The 22,397-nt window shown below is 40.7% G+C and overlaps 1 protein-coding gene across 1 annotated transcript in view; it reads left to right on the top strand.

Annotated features, from left to right (window-relative positions):
* The first annotated feature begins 19,018 nt into the window (after positions 1-19,018).
* Positions 19,019-22,397, top strand: part of LOC105927924 (inactive ubiquitin carboxyl-terminal hydrolase 53) — a 44,059-nt gene continuing 40,680 nt past the window's right edge. Inside the window, exon 1 of the mRNA XM_012864933.3 lies at positions 19,019-19,508. The gene's annotated coding sequence lies outside the window, so the exon portion shown is untranslated. The remainder of the gene's footprint in view (positions 19,509-22,397) is intronic.

Raw genomic sequence — 22,397 nt, 5'->3', positions numbered from 1 at the left:
TAATAAGAAACCAACAACCTGCAAAGACAAACGGACCAGCTAGATCTCATTGTTTGCACACACTGGCAAGTCTTACAAAATACGGCCTGTTGAGTCATCACACATCGCTTTGGATCATGAGAAAGATTATTGTCAGAACGTTGGAACCGATGCTACAGGGAGGCTGCCCTGATGGGGAGGAAGTGGACGTTTCTGTTATGTTTGACTTAAGTAAGCAGGAAAAAAAACTGGTGAATGCACAAATAATCCCATTAGTGGGACTGGACTGTGAAGGCTCCTTGTTTGTGCGGCAGAAATGTTCGACATGGCGCTCTGAAGACTGTTGCAGCTTTGTTCGAGGAGTTTCTCAACAGCGAGGGATGTGAGCGAGCTAGGAAGTGTGTCTCATGTTTCTTCGAGGCTTTGTGACTAAGTCCAGCGTCAGCATTCCTCGCCTCTGTCAGAGGGCCTTAGGAATGCACAGCTCCCGGTGCCACGCCCTTCTTTGAGTCCTGCTGAATTCCTCCGGCCAGCCTCCTGTGCTCGGCACACACCACAAAGCTGCTGGCAGCCCAGTGCAGCCGGGTGGCTCTGCCAAGAACCACAGCAGACACCCAGCATTGTTTATCAAAAAGGAGACGTGAACTCTCTTTGAACATGGCATATCGGGGTGGAGGGTGTGGTGGTGGGGGGGGGGGGGGATGAAAATGCAGCAGCGGGAATGTTATTAGCAGGGAATGTAGCTCAGGCTGAGAGCTGAGGAGCCCAGATGATTTGATAATTAATCTGCAGCCAGTTTCCACTCCAGCCTGCTTCCCTCGGCATGAGGCGGCACAAATATGGAACTGGGGTTGGCTTAGTCTCCATAGAAGGTATTATTTTTTATTATTATTATTCAGTGTTTAATTATTTGCAAGAGTACTAACAATGCGAAAACCCCTCATGAACTTTTCCACGCTCAGGTCAGACCATTTTCCACTCCGTTTAAGTCCCAGATAGAACAGTTCAGCGTGATTTCACCACGGTTATTTCTATAAATGTTAGGCTTTTAGGTAAGGAACATTACAAACCGCAGCGAAATAGGCAAAAATGATGGGCAGGGAAAGAGAAGGACAGGAAAGAAGTAAGAACAGAAGGAAAGAAGGCAGGAAGGATAGAATAAGGGAGGAAGGATTTGAACAAAAAGGGTTGGAAGGTTGGAAGGAAGAAAAGATGGATTAAATGACTCAAAGATGCAAGGATGAAAAAAATTAAATAAATGAAGAACAGTAAGACAGTAGAAAATAAGGAATCATGGATGGTTGGATGGATTAGACATTTGAGCAAACAATAAAGTCTGAAAATCCTAATTTCCTCCCATTTTCAGTTGCATAGCGCTTATATAGCCATTAGTGCAGGATGGTGCTTGAACGATTCTCTGTCAAAGCACAGCAGACCGTTTGAGAGAAACTTCATGAGTTAAACAGGATTTACCACAATCGACTCTACCACGCTAAGGTAAAAAATAATCACAGACACCTGACAGTCATCCAAGTGTAAAATGGCTACTTGTTATGTAACAAGAAACCCGACGAAATGAGAACATCCTGTTTTTCCGTGTTCAACAGGTGCAAAAGGTGAGAGGTGTCATATTCCCCCCCCCCCCCTCTCCGCCTCATAAATAATCCCCTCCTGGTTTTCCTGTGTGACCACGCTCCATCTGAGTCCGCCAGCCTTCTGTGTCTTCGTCAGCGCGTAACAATGAACCTTGCCGTCGTTGCAGTGTGTGTGTGTCATGTTTTTCAGAGCTTGAACTCCCCCGGGTCTCCATTTGCACACTCAGCACCGAGCGCCGAGTCTGCTGTGTCCTGCTGACACAGACAACCGCTAAAAGGCCCGGGCCACTTGACTCGGCCAGCTGATATCCCAGAAGGAGTCCTTTAAGTACGCACGGGGCGACAAGAAAACAAATGTGCTGTGAAACATCCGCAAGGGCAGGAAGTTAGGGTTCTCTCCAAAGGGCAAAGAGGAAGACTTTTGTGGAGCCCACTGTCCTGTTCATAAACAGATGTTACACTCAGTACTTCGGGGAGCCATCTTTAAAATAATTTCTCGGCATGAGCTGCCGTCGTGTAAAAGGTATTGAACCTTATTTGGCGGGTTGCAACCGCAGACTTCGGCGAATTTCTCTGGGATGTTATGTGACAGACCAACACATAGGTGTCTCTGCACAATTTAAAAGTAGAAGGAAAATGAACTAATCACCATGTGGGATGCTTCCCTGTCCTGCTTAGCAAGGACAGGGAAGCTAGACAGAGCTGGTAGAAAGATGGATGGAGGTCAACACTGGACAACCCTTAAAGAAAGGCTGTTAAAGCTGCAAAAGGCTTGACATTGGGGTGGAAGTTCACCTTCCAACCACATAATGACCATAAATATACAGCCAGAGCTACAATTGAATGGTTTAGATCAAAGCTTATTTTTGTTTTCAAATTGGCCCAATCAAAGTTCAGACCTAAATCCAACTGAGAACCTGTGAAAGAACCCAACAAAAAAACATGTTCACTAATGGTTCCCGTCCAAACTGACTGAGCTTGAGCGATTTAGCACAGGAAGTAAAGTGTCTAGGTGTGCAAAGCTGATGGAGACATACCCTGACGGCCTTCAGCTGTAATTTCTGCAAAGTATTGAAGCGAGGGGGGTCTGAATACAAATGCATGGTGCATCCTTCAGATTTTTATTTGTTTAAAAAGATGAAACCCATGCATCATTTTCATTCTCCTTCAGAGTGATGAATTAGGTTTCGTGTGGCTTTAACATTGAATCCCAATAAAATACACTAAAGGTCATAGCTACAACATTTTTATCGAAACCATTGATTTTTTCAAAAATAATACATTCACATAATGTCTTGAGTGGTGCAGAATAAAAATATAAATTTTACTGAAAAATAAATATACAGTACATAGACAATTGTTTTAAAAATATTGACGGGTCCAAAATATATATGTACATATTTACTTCTGGTTACGATGTCAGTGTCGACATGAACCAATAGGAATAGCAGGTTGAAGTCAGAGGAACCGGAGCTCAGTTGTTGCTAAGTCGTAGTAGCTCTGTCATAGCGCTGAGAAATGGCTTCTTCTCAGCGTTTCTTAGATTCAAGCGGACCAAAAAAAGAAGCAAAACGAGAGTGAACATCGGTCAAGCTTTTGAGCGTAGCTGCCGACTTAAGGAAGCAAAGAGAGTCAGAAGCTACGCGGAGGTTGCTACTTTTCTTTTAGGCAGGTTAGTTAAATGTTTGCTAATTCTAACAAAAGGACAGGGCAACTGGCTGGTAAATGCTACAATTGAAGTCTAGAACGAGAGTGGCCGAGCGCGACAGCACCATCTGCTGGCCGGGAGGAATTAAACATTTAGCCATCTCCTTTATGGGCTGGTAATGTGACAAAATGTGAGGAAAAAAAATCAAAGCGGCCTGAAAACATTTTTAAAGTAGTGCATATAATTTACAGCACCGATTTATTTTTTGCTTTCTAAACTGATGTCGATATAGACTGATTGTGAAGCATTTATTCTAACCACAAAGACTAGAATATTTAAAAATAAAAAAAATGGCTTAAACACTGTGAGGCAGTGCGGCGGTGCAGGGCTGCCTGGGAGATGAGGTGACGGAGTATCATGACTCGCAAGGAGGTTAAATGACTCAAGAGAGCAAGGTACAGACTCCATAGTTTGTTTCATTTTAAGTTAAAGAATGCATGTAAACCTAAATCCCCAAATAGTGATGGCTGTTGCTTGTTTTTTGAAGTCCATGTGTTATTTTTTTTTTAATTAGATACAAACTGAATATCTTTAGAGGCACAAAATGATATTAGAGCCAAGTGCATGAATTATTTTAATACAAACACTCTCCGCTCTTGAAAGAGGCTCGTGAAAGGACACCATATACACACGTTGGGAAGCGAACAGCCTGTACAGTGAAATGAACTTTCAAAACACTGTTCCTGTTTACTCACCGAGCCCTTGAGACCAATTATAGCCGTGCTTTCTCACAGTAATCCAGCCTCTGTGTTTCGCCTCGGGGGCCTCATCTATATTCCTGACTGGTCAATATGTGTTAGGCTTCTCGCTTTGGTTAATGGTCAGTCGAGAATTAGTACCTGACAACTGCAAAAAGAACAGATAGCTAAATATACCGGGGCACAAATGTGATCCCCGCTTGTCCAAGAATGTGGAACGTTTCATCTGAAACAGCTGGGTGACAGACAGTGGCGATGTGTTAAAATGAGTTTATTCAAAACACCATGTTCTGGTTAAATATATATATTTTTTTTAGGGGGAGGAAACGATATGAAGCATTTGAGCTTGCTCACACCCCGCACCCGAAGCATGCCTTTCCTGTGTGCTGTAGCTACCGTAGATACAGCAGACACAGCAGTGAAATATATCACAGTCACCCCGTTGGCTGCGTTCCAGCATTAATGAAACATGGTCAGTAGCAGGAAAGAAAAGGGATGAAATGTGCTCATGTCATCCACTTTTTTTCTGCAACCAAAAGAAAAAAAAAAAAAAACGTGCAGCAACACAACAACAACAACTTGGGGGGATAAAAAGAAAATGCAAATGAGTACAGAAATGGGTATGGACTGAAGAAAAGTCTTCACATTCTCTATTGCTCTTCTCATGGTATGTCAGAAATGCTGTGATGTCATTGTGTTACTATTGCAGTACTGCAAAGTCACCATGATGGCAAGCAAATACCTTTCCAGTGACAACAGAAACGACTCTAAAATCTACTTTATCGCTGCCGTGTTTTCACACCATGTCTTCTGCTGGCCCTTATTACCGACCATATCTACGTGCAGTCAAAGCAGATGTTCAGAGCCAATGCTCTACATGACACCTATCATTATTTTGTACTTTCTACAAATAACTTTCTCTCAGAGCTCTGTTGTTTTAGCCCTTCATTTGTCGCCGATACAAGTCTTTGGCAGAAATGATTATTAAAAAGCAACCAGAATTAGAGCGCCACCAGAAGGTAATCGCGCTTCTTCTCTTTTTGCGCATTCCGTTACGTTGTGGACCTTATTCTCAAAACAATTGAACATTTCTACATTTTCTAAAAAAAAAAAAAACAGCTAAACTTCTACACATAACAGGTAAGTTGTCTGGAGTCGTCCTGGGGTAAATCCAGCTGAGTCAACATGATTTGGAAGAGGACACATTGCTCTGTATGAGGTCTCAAAGCTGACGGAGTTGGGAACCACCAGGATCTGGCAGTCGAACCAGTCGAATCAGAGAGGCGGGGCCTAGGTTGTTTAAATTGTATGTGTGCGTTCTGACGGGACAGACACTGAGTAAAGTAATTTCTCCACTTGGCAGTACTTATCACCATCCTTTTGGCCAATATTGTACAACCATTGAGTCTGTAAAAATTGTGCTTTCTGTTTGATAGAGGAAGAGAATCCAACAACAGTTTGTTGTTAAATCCAATGTGTGAATGCAGCTGATGGTTCCCTGGAAACATTCTGAGTGGAGGTCTGAGATATTTTAAGTGTCTAAACTCACAACAAGGCTAGATGGGAGCGCTTTTTTAAGCCATTTGCTTCATATCTGCCCTTATGATCTTTTCAGTCTTCAAAGAATGACAGGTTTCAATTTTAGACCTTGAGAACTTTTTCTTTTGAAGACGTGTGGTTTTTTTTCCCCACAATTTGTACTTATAAGCTAAGCATTATCAAGAGCTTTCTTGTTGTTTGGTTATTCCTGGGGACAGATCAGGAACACAGAGATAGTTCATTACTCTGTGTTCCTCCTCTGATAGCTACTTTTGTGGCTGCAGGATTACAGAACATTACTTGAGACAAAGCGATCAAGATAATAATCTGTGAAGGCCTCTGAGGGAATGTTTTCATCAATGTAATATTCACTTTTGAAGATGTAACAGATTAGAAATGTGTTTTCCGGACCCTAGACTTGTGCAAGTCCTGGATGGATGGAAGGTCAACCCTGGCGATTCTCTCTGCAGACCTAATTGTTTGTTGCCATCTAGACCTGTCCTGTTTTGTGGATGAGTATTATGGATGACCAGCAGCTCATGTGGAATGATGTACTTCTTGAGGATGACGATTAAGGACCATCCCGGGTCCTGATGAAGGGTGGCTCCTGTGAACCGGAAGTGAACCACGGTAGACACAGAGCTATTGAGGAGGGTGATGGGAGGTAGCATGAATGAAGTCCTCTGGACGTCCACTGTCATCTCCACAGTCTTGAGCAGGTTAAGCTTCAGGTTGTTGTGGACCAGCCGATCCACTTCCTGTATGCGGACTCGTCACCATCCGGAATCAGACCAGTGACAGCGGCGTCATCCGATGGGGTGCAGTCTTTAGTGTGCAGGGAGATGAGGAGTGTGGAGGGGAAAGAGCACGCCCCTGGCGGTGCTTGAGCGGGAGAAGATGCTGCCCAGCCTCACTTAATGCTGCCCTGTCAGCCATGAAGCTGGTGAGCCGCTGAAAGATGGAGGCTGACACTGTGAGCTTCTGGGGAAGGATGTCTGGGTGGATGGTGCTGAAGGCCGAGCTGAGGTCCACAAACAAGAACCTCACTCCTGTCTTAAAAAGCTGCAAAAACTGGACACTGTTAATGTAGAGGTATCTACATGTCTAATGATCTTAATTAGATACTCCTTCCGAGAAGTGTGCATAAAGACGCCCCACCAGGAGCACGACTCAGAGGATGATGGCTGAACTATGTGATGTCCCCTCAAAATCAATTCACAACATAACTCTTCCTTTTTTCTACAGAATGCTGGATGTACCGCTACAATCAAAGCACACATCTCTTCTAGAAGAGTAACCTTAAGCTCAGTAGACGTTGAAACATTTTTTTCTGAACTGAGATGTTAAAAAAATATAGCTAGACACCCTACTGTGTGGAAGGCCAAAACTTAAAATGCTTAAGACGTGTACTTCTTCATGCTGGCCATAATTTGTGCTAGTAATGTGTTTTTCAAGGAGCAGATATGTTCTCCTCCTATGTATGACCTTTATTTTCGTACTGTCACGTGATGCACAAATGTCTTTTGAAGTCCACTAATTGGTACTGCATATCCTGAGCGTCCTGAGCAGTACGAACGTCCCCATGTATCACCATAGCTGATAGTACTGCAGCTATCCATTACCGAAACAAAGCCATTATCTGCTTATTTAAAAAAAAAAAAATCCATCTGTGCTTCATTGTTTTCGACACCTTCCTGTGGATCACTGCTGAACTCCACCGTGACCACAGCGCATGCTTCTCGTGGTTATTTTTGTTTGCTGACAAGCAATTAAACTAAATCTGAACTAATTCAGTGACTTTAAATGTCTTTGTAGAAACTGGTACTGCGTCTCTATGAAGGACAGTAAACGCACGGCTACATCTGTGAGGCCTTATTTTTTGGTGAAGGTGAATAATTTAAATTAAAAGCCGCACAGTTTGTGCTTTCCCGCCATCTCAAATGACGCTGATTCATTCATGAATCGTTTGGAGCAAACATTGACCTCTTGGAGGAACGTCAAACTTAACTTTAGTCAACTTTGTTTTTTATTTCTGTGATAGTCTAAAGTAGTCAATGATTTCTCCCATCACTGTTAGCAACATAACACCATATTCTCTTCTTCCACTTCCACGGATTATTATTTATGATGTGTTATGATGTGAAAGTTTTAGTTTCTATAGTCAGAAAGCACACGCTTTCAGTGAGAGGTTAAAGTGTTTACAACTTTGTTCCTTCATGGCCGAGGTCCTTAAGGTCTTAAATGTGTCTCAGCCACAACGCTTGGTTCAAAGGTTTGAATATCACCCTATCACCAAAGCCTGGAAAAGCCTCCTATAAATGTGGACCTTTGCTTTTAAGCTGGGAGACATCCAAACGTCTAGGACCCTGGTCTTCAAGGACTGTTTTTTTTACATGTAAAAGCGGATGTTCAGTAAATTGAAGTCAACTTTTTTTCCCTCTCATTTTTCTTCCTACTATTGAGGTGTGGAATCACACCTCAATAGTTTTTATTTTGATATCCATGTTAAATGGTGAACCTCATGATTTTATGATTATGATCCCAGGTTTTATGGAACAAACAGTGCAAGTAAAGACAGGGCAGCCATCATTTTGAAAAATGAATACAGTTCTCTTTGACTTAATTTAAACTTCTGCTCTTTTTTTCAGTTTAATGTATGTTAATTACATCCATCTTTTTGCTTTTAACTAACCCATGTGACCAATAATCTATAAACCTAAAAGGAAACATTAGCAATGATTAAACCTGACAGGCTGACTGCGTTGTTTCACACTTGCTGGAACAAGCAAACATCTCCTTGGCTGGTGAAGGTGGAGAAGAGAGCAGGCAAACGTCACCAAAGCTGCGGTGAAATTTGGTCTTCATACTGTGGCGCTGAGGTCGATGCAACTAAATCCCTCTGTGTCCATCGCGTGGGACAGAGGGGGAGGACCTGGGACACACAGTGGTCCTAGTCAACTATGAAGGAAGCAAAGATGGTAACACTAAATAAACTCAAAAACAACCAAACCCAATTAGTTTGGTAGCACATAAATGAGCATTGGTTTTCAGTTTAAAACCGGCTGAAAATGTCACATTTAACAGACATTTCCTCTTTTGTTTCAATGTACAGCATGTCATAAATTGACATTGATCCAATGTTTTGTTCTGTTTTTATTTTCCTATGTTTTAATCATGTAAAGCACTTTGCGTTTGCCTTCTATGGAAATGTGCTATACAAATAAATTTGCCTTGCCTTGCCTTGGCTTCTTCCCGGACATCCTGTAAATGTTGTTCAACCATATTTTGCCTAAATATAAGCTTAAAACATGCTGGAACAAGTCTGGTTCACTCTTTGTCTAGAAGCTCATTCAAATCTAGCCTGTTTCACATCTTCATTTTATCGTGCTAATTGACTGTAGCCTCCCTTACAGCTAACACATTTGCGTCCCTCCTTATTCTCCCTTTTTTCTCTACCTTTGGACACGAGTCGTTGTCTGTAGGTTACCGTGATTTAGATGCATGCATTTGATATAGGTTTGCTAAACAGAGGTTAAGCGTGTCCACTTATGTAAAATTACATTTTCTTCTGAAAACATTGTGTATATTTTGCAAACTGAATGAAAACATTGTCAGCTTCAGATTGCTGCGCTAGCAGACTCCCACGTCTCTCCACAGTAAACTTTAAAGCTATGGATTGTTGACAAACTTTCAGACTTCTTTCACTTCCAAGCAGCGAAGTGTACTCAATATTTTTAGATTATAATCTCATTTTAAATAGCATGAGCTGCTTTAGAGGTGAAACCTCCCTCATTGTATCACTGGAGCATGTTTAATCTCTTACATAACAGCGGGGCTTTCACGTCTGAGTTTTTCCTCATTAAAAGTAATTTTGGTAGCAACACCGTAAATGGTGTTCACAGAAGACACTGGACGCTTTGCTTTGTTCAGTCTTTTTAATCTGTTTTTACCCCCTCTGAACTATTACGTAACAGGTTTAACCTCGGGAGATACGGTTAGATCCCACTCCTCCCAGTGTTCGTTTAGAAAGATATCCCATCCTTGTTGGTTTATGCACTCGGTCTGAATAAATTGCCCTTACATGACTTTTCACCAGTGCAAGCAGCTCCTCTTGATCTATTTGCATTTCCCATGAAACCAAAACAAGTCCAAAATTCATGCGCACACAAAACTGGGACATTTATTATTACTGAAGCTGAAGCAGGAGCAGAGTAAGTTCACATTTCAATTAGGTGCTTACATTTTGGTGTTTCTTGTACTAGAGTAGATTGACATAACAAATAATAGCTATTTATTATGCTCTAAAAGGGGTAGGTGCTGTTTGTTTTCAACCATTGGTCAAATTAAGTCTGTTTCAGATTTTTTTTTGTGATAGCCAGCTGAAAATCTGACTGTCTCGGTATCTGTGAAGTACTGTAAGTATTGATCGAAAAGCCAGACATCAGGGCTAAAAATACCCCCCCCGTTCAAAAGCCACAGCCCATTTGGGATGATGTGGAATTTAGTGACCCGGAGAAACAATCAAAATCATCAATGATTCAATACACTGGCCGCTGCAGAGGTAGCGCCGTATGCAAAAAGGGGAAGTAGCTTTGTCATTGGAGCTGTGTTTACCTACTGCGTTCAGCAAGTATTTTTGCTGGTCATTGGGGAAAACGCAAGGTCACGAGTCAACGCACCGTCCCTGACAGTCTGTGAATCATTTACTATGCACCCTGTCAGGTTGCAGACCTGGGAGTCTTATTTAGAAATAATCTCAATTTAAAAAGCCGCTTCAAAGTGCTATGGAAGAGCATTCCTCTCTTTGTTGCAGAATTCCTCTGTGATTAGGATTTTTGTGACACCTTAATGTGTCAGATCATCAAACAAATTGGGTTATCGGAGAAAGACAACCAGAGAGAATACAAAAAGTTGGTTCCTTGGTGAACCCTGGAACCCCTCCCTGGAGTGTAATGTTCTGTTTTGGTTTATTGTTTGGGTAGGCTAGTTCTCTCCTGCCTCTGGGTTTATTTCTACAGTAGGTTCTGTCTTGTTTTAGATTTATATTTAGTCTGTTTACTATTTCAGTTATCTGGTCTCTATATTAGTTCTGTTTTCTATTCTGTGTTTTGGTCAGTCTTAGATTTTACATTCAGGTTTCTGTCAGCTCCCTCAATCGTTTCCACCTGTCCGTTATTAATTAGGTTACTCTGCTCACCTGTTCGTCCTGTTATTTAAGCCTTCCTTAGTTCTCTGCTCCCGGTCGGTTTGTCACTTGTTGCCATTTCGTTTCTCCTCCGTTGGTAAGAGCCTCCCAGCACCTTGATTCTGTCCGTCAGCTAACCTGTTTCCGTCTGTTCGCCTGTTCTCAGTTTGCCTGTTGCTTTCAAGTGTTGCCTGGATGTCCGCCCTGTACCACTAGTTGGATCCTGTTCTGATTCCCACTCTTCCCCTTTTCTGTTAATAAACCCCGTTAAAAGCATTACCAGTGTGTTGGTTGAATACCGGATTCATCTCCCTCCAAGATCATAACATGGAGTGGCCAGCCTACCAGAAGAACTCTAAGAGCATATCAATGACTCTTTGAAGAGGTCCCAAAGAAACCAGAACATCTAAAACACTGAGAACCTCACCTGCCTCAGCTGAGGTTAGTATTCAAGAGACTAAATAATAAGTCCATAAGAAAGCATTTTAAGGTTTTAAGACTATTGCTGATGAAATCAAAAACACAAAGGTGGGTAGTTTGATGGTCTGTTGCTGCATCAAATCTGAAGGACCTGGATTATTTGCTTTAGTTGATGGAAACATGCATTTTGCTTTTTGGCAGCAAATCCTGAACGGGAATATCGGGCCATCAGATTGTGATCTCAAGCTCAAGCGTCCTGCAGCAGGATGGCGCTCTGGAGCAAAGCAGGTCCATCTCTGAACGGCACAAAAACAAGCAAAATAAAGGTTTTGGACCGGCCCAGTGAATGTGTTGGCTGGAATCCAGATGTCTTTGCTACTGTTTATGCTTCTCATGGCTCCACAGTGTTTCCGAATTCAAACAATTTTGCACATAACAGTGGGCCAAAATTCCTCCAGGGCAATGGAAAAGACTCGCTGCCAGTTAATGCAAATGTTCGACGGCACTGGTTGGCACCACGATGGGAGAATCGTTTTAAAGCTTTTGGCGGAGGACCACACTGGTTTGGATGGTGTTTTTTTCCCCCTTAGTAACTAAAGTCATCATTTGAAAAACTGCATTTTGTATCAACTCATGATATCTTTGATATTAAAATGTATTGAAAGATAAGAGGGCAAATCATTTTACAGCTCTGCATAACTGATACAACCCCAGGAATAGTTGGTAGTTTGCTTGCCGTTTAGACTTAACACCAACACCCATGTGATGCTGCAGAAATCTATATAGCTGTACAGCTTCGCTAAGCTGAAAAGCCATCGTGTTGAACAAACGGGGCAGGCCTGCAACAATTTATCAGCTCAGTGATGTAGTCATTGGTTGCCTTATGTCTCGAATCAAAGCAGCTGAACTGACAAATTCAGCAACATAATCTCAATCTGCCCATCAAGGTCAGACACAATAGGTGTTAGTAGCTTGATAAAGTATTTGACAGCTGCTTCTTGCTTCTCTTAGGTTGTGTAAGACATTCAAAGCAAGAAACCCCCCCCCCCAAAAGAGTGGCAACGTGCAACGTCGTAATGTAAATCTGTGCTATGAGCACTACTTCCATCCGTAATCCGATCTAGAAAGACATTATGTAAATAAATGAAATGCAACACCAGCCCTCCAGGATGACTGCTGGCTTTCTTTGGTTCTTCACTACTCCGACAGTTCTCCCAAACTGTAGGCAATGAAACATCTCATTAGGAGGTAAAGTCGTTCAGGTTTGCAGGAGATCATAAAAGCCTTACATCACTCAAGCATAATAGTAGCTACCACTCTTTTGAGCGGCCTTTTATTTTAAGAGGAAGCAGGAGCATTACGTCCTTGGAGGAAACAAGTGAAGAGGGAAATGTTTCTTCAATGGGCTCTTTCAAGTACTTCCTGGGGAAAGTCTGGACCAGGCTGATACATTGTGACCCATCGGCGCACACTCCGTCACTGCAGCCGGTTTCCTCAATCTTAATTAATGAAAGATCATCAGAAAGCAGAGAATTATTTTTTTTAACTCAATCTTTTTCAACATGTGTAGATGGTGAAAACAATTGCCACCCTTTGTCGTTTGACTACAACTCCAGGAAATCTCCAGTTTTATGCTTTTAACGTCACAACTATGCCGAAGGGATTTCCTGCTACATCTTAGATTTTCCTGACGTTTGTTGCTGAAGTTTACACGGCAGAAGAAACTTTTTAAAAATATATTTGCAAAAGTTCTCACCCTTAAATGACAAAGAAAAAGGAAACAATTACCTTAAGGGATGGCCTGATTTGGTGCCGTTTAAAGTGATTGAGAAGCAGTCAGGTTTTAAACACACGTAGCTGTGTCTTTATAATATATATATATATATATATATATATATATATATATATATATATATATATATATATATATATAGTACACACAGTTTTAATTCACACAAACCTGTATAAAATCACCAATTAAGGTTGTTTTAAACATGCCAGATGTACAGAGGGCAGTGTACAGTCATAATACTTCAAAATAATGGCGATGTTGAACAGCATCGCTTCTCTATATTGGAGGGAGAGTTGGTGTAAATCAGGTGGCCTTCAATACTTAATGTATCAGAGCAGCTGAGTTTATAAAAATCAAACAAGCAAAAGCATCTGAGCCAGCTGTAATGTTTATAATGTTCCATGTATGCTCTTACTTTGAAGTCTTGACACCGAGGCGAAGACAGGAAATGGTTGCTGAGGTAACTTCAGATGGAAACAGCAAACAGGCAGTGATGCCTGTTTGACTGATTGACTCCACCAAAAACTGTATCCTACAGTCAGGGCTACTTGCTGGCCCATTCTAGAGGTCTCTACGGCCTCCAAAAGGATTTTCCTCCAGTGAGCTTTATGCCTAGCCTCGTGAGACCATCCAGATCTCGCGAGCTTTCAAGGTTTCACTCGCAGATCAGTCTGGCTACCCTCCGTTGAAGAAAATTTGGAGCCGTTCACCAAACGAACGTCCAATCAGCGTTGGCTTTGAGGCGGGTGGAGGTGTGACGCAACGGGAAGTGCGACAGTTCAGTCTAAAGAACATGGCGGCTTCAGCCGATGAAACTAGCGTTAGCGTGGCTATCGAGCAAGTTTTATCGGAATTACAGAATATTTCTTTGCTGAGCTAACGAGCCTTTACCTGCAGCAGCAAGAGTAGCTTGGCTTGTGGTTGTGTTTTCGTCGTCGCTCGTAACAGAGCGACGAGGAATCTGATTGGTTTATTTGGCCCGTCTATCACCAATATAGGCCAATCAGCTAACCAGTATTTTCGCCCCTTCCCAAAATTACTTCAACGGAAGGTTTCCAGATGGATATGCGGAGCAAATCTATCTGGCGGAGTCAGGTAACTCTATGCCTGCCCTGGACATCTCGCAGCAGGCCATGCCCCAAGAAAAGGACCCTAAATATCCCTCTCTGAAGTTTTTATGGTGGATTTGAGGCATTCCCGTGCCATAAAGGAAACACGATCTGTCCACAGTTTTCTAGGTCTGCCCTGGAGTCTTCTCCAAGTGTGTAAAGGTGTGTTCACTCTAGGGCTGAACAATTTTGGAAAATAATCTAATTGCAATCTTTTATCTTAATATTGCGATTGCGATTTAATGTGATTATTTTTTTCAGCTTAATTTATCATGTTGAACATAAAGTGCAACCAAGAAGCAAGTCTATGTATTAAACTGATTGACCAGTACTTAATGCTATGGTGAGATTCCTGAAAGTTTCTGGTAAAACAGTCTGATTATATAAACTCTAAAACAAGTAATGAAATTAGATTATCTCACTGCTGCAACTGTCCTCCCTTCCATGTGGAGCAAACTTAAACATTTTATTGACACCTTAAGGTCTGATTCACTAATTGTTACATAGCCAAAAATTGCTGACCTGCGATTTGGAAATTGCGTTTATTTAAATTGTGATTCGATTGACAATGCGATTAATTGTTCAGCCCTAGTTCACACTGAATGCAAACAAGAAGAACTGGTCAAGTGATTAACATGTTATACCCGTGTAAAGACACGTTCAGGAGCAAATTAATGGTCCGCGATGCAAAACAAGGCATCTTGAGCAATGCGAACAGCGCGAAAGGGGCAAACAGAGCGAAGCAAAACTATAAACGTAATAGATGCTCGAATAGATTGAAGCAAAACTGCAAACAGAGCAAAGCAAAATTTGGCTGGAGTTAAAAAATCTGAAATTTTCTGTCTATTCGTGTCACGTTAAGGGTGCTCCTCATCCTTTTATTTAACCAGGAATTTTTTTTTTTTATGTGAGTCATGCTTAGACAGCACAATTAGGCTATATTTGTATTGAGCAGTGATAGATTTATTGATTGAAGACGCCTATAGGTTGTGTCCCAGAGGGAAATCCCCCTCTCCCCCCGAAGCTGACGCGGGGTAGCAGCTCCTCACGCAGGGTCCTGAAGGATGGAAGTACCGCTGGAAGCGACCATCATCCACACACAGCTACAGGTTGTGGTACTCGCCAAACTGGGTGCGTCTCTGGAGAAACTGGTGGACCCGCAGGGGCCTCTGAAGAGAGGCGACCTAGAGGCATCCAAATCAGATGCAAGCACCGCATCAGCTGACCTCTCTGATGTGAGGAAGCGGCAGCTCAATTTCAATCAGCTGTGGCTTTTGTCAGAGCTCTGCAGCCTATTTCACAGCTGAGCTCTGTCACCCAACAGAGGAAGCTCAGCCGCTGGTATCCAGGATTTCATTCGTTTGGTCATATTCCATGTCTCTCGACCACAAATAAGGGTCAGTATGCAGACAGGCAGAGAGATTGAGGGCTTTTCTTTTCTTGCTCAGCAGTTTGCATGTTACTTTAATGTATTTAATTTCTTGATCACTAGTCGTCCAGTCACTCTGACGGCTGTTTGACTTTTACCTGGTTGCTTTTCCTCTTTTAGTCTTTTCTCCAGTTCTTCTACACGACCCCGACAGCATAGTGTCCAGTTTGTGCTCCGAACGTGTGCGCTCGCACGTAGAATTAGTCAAGCTGATTTATTGCGGTTAAGATTATTAAGCAGTATTCAGCTAAAACTCATAATCAGGATAACCCACATGAACAGCAGGGATTTAAATTCATCACCTTCGATGTTTTAATAACCCCACACGATGAATGGCCTTTTCTTGCTTTGGCACCATTCCAAACTACTTAATTTAATTAATATGTGTTTTAAATAAAAAAATAAATAAATAAAAGAGATGTGACTAGCTTAAGCCATGGTACATGACATGGATTTATTTTAGTGCTTAAGAGGGGCTAGAAATGCTTTAATTGCGCTCTCCTTGCAGTTTCTTTCTTTATGTAACAGGATCAGGCAGATGGTGTCTGGGTACCGTAGCCTTACATGACTCTTCCCCACTCCACCCCCCCTAAAAAAAAAATTATAATTTGTGTCGGAGCTGTCAACACATTGTTGGTGTGTAACCATGCAGGTGAACATTTAACACCCCAAAAAGCATGTTTTAATCCAGGCCACTACACTGCAGCACACAAGCGTTCTTCAAATGCCAAAGCATTGCGGATGCGTGGTTTGTTCATTGAGCTTGTTGTGGCTTTTGTAACCGCAGAGAATAAAAGCAAAAACCTCTCTATTAAACTGCGCCTTTCAAAGGTTTTCACACCTCTTGAGCTTTTTTGGGAGTATTTCGTGCTGGTATAAACAGAAAAAATATCATTTTGAAGAGGAAGGAAAATTATGTTTTCGTTTTTTTCATCAATAAAAATGGGAAAGTTGTGGCGTTTTTAATTCAGCACCCCCTTGAGGTGAAAACACCTTTTGCTCAAATGTCCATTATGTCACCTGAACGATGGATCCCTCCACCCTACAGCATAGAACGGCGTAAACATAGGTTGAAATGTAGAAGCCTTAAAATGAGTTTAAAAAAAGCAGTGTTGGTAGAAAGGTTGGCAAGGCTGGTTAAATATGAGGAAGAACCCCACTGAATCCACATAGATTAACAGCTAACCAGTGGCACCACCAGAGGGTGGCCAGGGGTGGCCATGGCCCCCCCGTGCCATGTCCTGGCCACCCCACTGGCTAGTGTAAATTGTAGGCAACCGCTCTTCCTGAGCTTCTATCGCGCTTTTATTTGTATCTGCCAGTATTTGCTTTCCCCTAATAACTGTTTTGTTTTCCAATAAATTAATAAATGTGCACCTTATTCTAAATATAATTACACAACAAGGAATTGTTGTTCAACTCAAAATGTTAACTGTACTGTTATAGGTCTATGCACATTAGATCATTAGGAACATTAAAAAAACATTAAAAACTAAAAGATATTAGTAGGTGTTTACTTAAGTCTTTCTGATAGTTTTCTACAGACAGCTTTACTACAACAGTACAAGAAAATCTTGAAATTATGGCTTTTAGTTTCAGTGACACCCCAAGAGTTTAAGTGAGCCCCATCCGGCCACCCATATTGAACATTTATGGAGGTGCCACTGCATCTAATTACAAAGAAAAATATGTTATTTATACTCACCAAGACTTTTACTGCTTGTAAAAAAATTGTTAGGGAGGTTGGGTGGTGGGCCTAATAACTTTTGTTGTGTGGCGCGATAATGGACAACAAGTCCATTTTGGGCTTGGCAAAAAGCCAAGCCCAAAAGTGAGATTTAATGTTCAAAAGCAAGCCAAAAAAAAATAAAAAATACAACCGCTCACTCACAAAAGTTGCAAGCGACTTTAGAGAAAAAAAGTTGAGTATAATAAGCGGACTATGCAACACTGAAGCTCATATACACACCCCTCATAGATTTTATGATGTTTTCATTCCACCGACAGAAAGCCAAATAAACGTAACTTACCTGCACAGATGCTACAGTTGCTAATATTAGGTCTGGACTTTCAAGTGTTGGCTTTTCCTTACCAAAAATGTTCAGATTCCACAGTAAAGTCCTCTCGCTTACAAGCTCGTATCCAACGCTGACCTTGTTCTGGAAAATTATTGAAGCAAAATTTCCTTCATATGGTCACGATCATATCGCGAGTCACTGGCAGATACCAACGCAGTGGTGTTTTGTTGTTGCCATAATTTTTCTGAGGTGATATTCAGGACAGATCTGTTCACTGTTTGACTCATACAAGTAAACTATTCAAGCTTTAGCGCTCAATGTCTGTCTGAATCTGATATATATATATATATATATATATACTCATTTACTGAGTAACATTTACTTGAGTAACTTATTGAACAAAATGTACTTTTAAGAGTAGGTTTACTGCAGTATATTTTTTACTTTTACTTGAGTAATATTTTTAGAAAATTTTACTTTTACTTGAGTAAAACGTCAGGCTACTCTACCTACTGTCAGTAACTTCATTAAGTAGAAACTGATTTTTTTTCCTTCTTACCAAAAATGCAGCAGAGACACTCACCTAGTTTTTGTTAAAGTGAGACTTCCTGTTTGTACACAACCTTTGTCTTTTCATTGTTATTTTCTGTTATCTGCTGAGTTCTTTGATCAGTTTGGAGGTCAAGTGAAAGCAGTAAACAATAGATATTGTCATTGGAAGTACTTTGCACTATACTGTAAAAGCTGGTTTTGTTTTATGTTGAGAAAAGGATTTTGAAAAGTTTCTCCTGTCTGAATTTGTTATTTGTAATTGTTATTTATTTTGTATATGTTTTTACTTCAGTCTTTTGAATACCAGAATCTGTAGATGACTTTATATTTTTGTCTGTCCGATTAATTATTTAAAAAAAATAATAATTAAGTGAGATGCTATGATTAGCTAGTCAGTACTTGAGTAGCCTTCTTACTGAATAAAGTTTACTCTAACTTAAGTAATCCCTTGGTTGGCTATTTTTTTTTTTTTACTTTTATTTGGGTAAAAATATAGTCAAGTAGTGCTACTCTAACTTGTGTACAATTTTGGCTACTCGACCCACTTCCGCAAATGGCCGCAGTGGATGGGCACCGGGCTGTTCTAAATTTAGCAATTTGACATCATTTTTAGAAAAGTCCTATAGAGTTGCAGGGGATTTTGTTTTGGGCACCAATGTAATACTTAATTCATGTGCACTCCACACTTTTCAGATTGGAATGATTCAAAATAAATGGTTACTTTTGTAGCCAAGCAAAAAAAAAAATCTAATTACAATAAAACACTGAAATTGACCAAATTTCCCCACGTTGTAACGGGACAAAATGTGAAGAAAAAAAAAAAAAAAACTTTAAGCAGAATGACTATGTGCCAACAATGGGCGCCAGTGAAGCAGCCTGAGGGGCCACAGACCAGCAGCCTACACTCCGCAGTATAAGAGGGACACAAACTGCGGAGCCCGGCGCTCGTAAAGCAACATTAACAAGGCTGCCAGTACTACAGTAGTGTGTGGAAGCCCAGCCTGCAGTAGCAGTGGCAGCGGTGTGCAGTAGGAGCAGCAGCAGCAGCAGCATGGCAGACTGCAGGGCGAACTGTGTTGTGGAAGAGGCGGGGTTTGACATCTCAGCTCTGAAAACATCTCTAATCCAGTATTTCAGGTGTCGAAGTCGACGCAGCGACCAGTCAGTTCTCAACCCCGCCACCGCTCGCAGCTGCTGCTTGTGCTTCACCCCGGGGGACCGCGACGCAGCCGTGGCTGAGTGAGACGTGTCCGAAGTGGAAGTCACATGAGACTTCCAGCGCTGTAAAACAACACTTCTTATTTATTTATTTTTTTTCCTTGTCTCTCCCGGACCGGTGGAGTACTTTTCCAGCGTCTCTCTCTCTCTCTCTGCGTCTTGACACACATTTATCCAGAGAGTCCTTCCGCTTATCGGCTTTTTTTTTTAATAAACACTTTAACGGATATGGTCGCTTCTAAGTTGGACAGATTGCTCTCGTAGAGGTGAGTGCCTTTTTTATTTTATTTTATTTTTCTTACTCTTGCAGTTGTCGAAACTTTCCTTAGCTGATGTGTCGCAGCGGTAGCTACGTGGGGGCGGAAATGAAATGGAGGCTGTACCTGGAGCTCAGGTGAAACCAGGTAGGCCTATAGCACAGGTAGGTCAGCCACGTTTAAACGCGACGCTTCTCAAGTTTCAACATTTCCACTGGAAATGTTTACAGAAATAGTCATTTTGACAGTATGTTCTGTCCAAGTTTATCTCGGGGGGGATGCGTCTGAAAGTCGCCAGCTGACGCGCTTGTGTCGCGTTGTTGTTGTTGTTGTTTTTACTCTAATTATTAAGAAAGTTGCGTACGCAAATTAAAAGAAAAACGGTGGTGCGTTAAAGTACGTTCAACGTTAAGGCATCATCGTAATTGGAGTGAAAAGGGGGGATAATGTTAACCTTGATGTATGTTTTACCGTAACAAGGTATGTTGGGTCCATATGTATAGGTAGACGTGCGTAATGTACGTAAGCAGCCCGAAAGGTGTTTAGGTCATCATTTGTCTCGTATCTGGCCCATATATTCCTCCATAGAAAACTATCTCAGCAAGTAGCTGTAATACGTTTATTAACACGTTGTTCGTTCAAAACAGCTACCAACGCGCTGCAATGGTTTTACACGCAATGTTGGGACGCCTACGCAAGTTACGTACGCGAATCAATCATTTAGCGTTGCCTGCATGGGCATTTAGGTTGTGTTATTTTAGTTTCTTTTAATAAATAAAGAAGTTTAAGTCTATCTTACTAGACAATTGTAGTGCGTTTTTATACACATATTGGAGGTTTTAGTTAAAAACAAGCTACTACACATATCTAAGTATGTTTTACTCTCATTTTAGAGATGCCTACGCAAGTTACGTGCATCTCAGCACCTATAGTGTTAACATTACTAAAATGTTATCACCTGGGTAAATTATGATGCATATGCAAGTTATATGCATAAGCAGCACAATTAAAGAGTTTAGATATATATATTTTTAGTCCTTTTTCTTTAATAGGTATATTTAGTGTGTTATGTAGGACACATTGTGTGTCCCCTATGCATCCTGACATTTGGTGTTAATGTTTAAAAGCTTATGTTAAGGCTACAAAAAATTAGGTTGGCTCATTTAGGCCCATATTCTTCTCAGATATGTCTCACTAAATAAACATTTCTAATCTTTATTAATACGTTATGCGTTTCGGCTCAAATATCTACTTTTCTGTGCCGGTTTGTACCATGTAAAATCAGAATAAATAGTGATGTGTTGATGTGGATTGAGAGCAGACTGAGATTGCACAACTTTTATTATGTTGTGGTGAGATGTTTTATCTTTTAATGACCTCATTCAGGACTCAAAGCAGACACTTATCTCATATGCAGCACGTAAAGAGGTTCAGTTTACTCCCATTATGGAGAGCCCGGAACAGTTTTCTTTAAACAAAGTAAAGTCATGATGATGAAACCATAGGATCCTCAGCCATTAAAGCGTCCTGGACTCTCCTACTTTATCCTGGTCTGTTTTTGAACATTTCTGTAAAGATTTCATACAGTGGAAAAACACATAGTGGCATGCTGACGAACCAGTTTAGACTCTTTAAGCCCTCTGTCACAGCTTTGTTTGGAAGCATGTTGAGAAGTTGTACCTGAAAGAAGCACACACTTACCAGGTACGGTGTCCTAATTGTGAAGTAAACATCCACTTTAGGTGGATGGACTTTACTTCTTTTTGAAAGGAGTAGTTTTGACAAGTTGTGCCACATATATTTTGTCAGATTGGTACTTTGATAGGTGACAAGAAGGCATGACAGGTAAAATAGGTACTTATGGTAGACTTATGCTGTGGAAATAAATAAATATAGCAATGATGGTTAATAAATTATTTAAAAATATTCATTTGACTCGCTAATATCATTATAGCTGTAAGATATATTGGATAGTTTTATGATGATTATTATTATTATTATTATTATTATTATTATTATTATTATTATTATTATTATTATTATTATTATTATTATTGGAGTAATACATAAAAGTGGAGTTTGGTGAGAATACAGTTGTGTCTACAGTCACCCCGTCACTCATCTTTTCAGGTTAAATAGTTTCATAAATGTCATAAATATCTTAAAGATCAATCTTGAAATCCTCATTTAGTCTTGAGTTTAGAATTTAGACTTTGAATTGGTTGCATTTGAAAACAGCACAGACTCCACATAAAGGTTTAAAATAAGTTGTTCAAAACAACATAGAAAACAATACAAAAGGCACATATATTTCTATAGTAAAATATGAAAATAAGTAGATATGTTGTTCTGAAATAAAAGTGCTCGTTATGTAGAATAACATTTGTCGTCCCCCTGAGTTATGTATCTTTTTATGCTACAAAACCCTTCTATTTTAAGAAGTAATATTTTTTTCAAAGGCAGCTGTGACATAATTATTAGCACCTCTGCTGTCAATACAGCAAACCCCTTCTGCTGATGATACAGCACTCAATCTTCTCCTGTAACATTTCACAAGGTTGTGCCTTACAGAGAGAAGAATCTCTAGATTTTCCAGGGTCCTCCCTTATTCTCTCCTGTCTTTAGCTCTCTTTGCTGATTTGTCTATTGGATACGAGTCTGATTTTGGCCAATGAACCATTACTGGTTTGATTTTTGTTTTTGGAACATTATTTTGCTTAAAGACTCAATAATGATTTATTTATTTATTTATTTATTTATTTATTCTGGTAGAGAGTGTTATATTTCTTTTTAAATTTCCTGGTATTTCAAAATGTTTGACACCATTGCACCCTATGAAGGTTCCTCCGGCCTTGAAAGAGGAACGGGTCCTCCACCATATTGAACAGTGTGAATAAG

The sequence above is a fragment of the Fundulus heteroclitus genome, chromosome 14 (assembly GCF_011125445.2).
Source record: "Fundulus heteroclitus isolate FHET01 chromosome 14, MU-UCD_Fhet_4.1, whole genome shotgun sequence".
Lineage (NCBI taxonomy): Eukaryota > Metazoa > Chordata > Actinopteri > Cyprinodontiformes > Fundulidae > Fundulus > Fundulus heteroclitus.
This window is presented reverse-complemented; position numbering and strand designations above follow the sequence as displayed.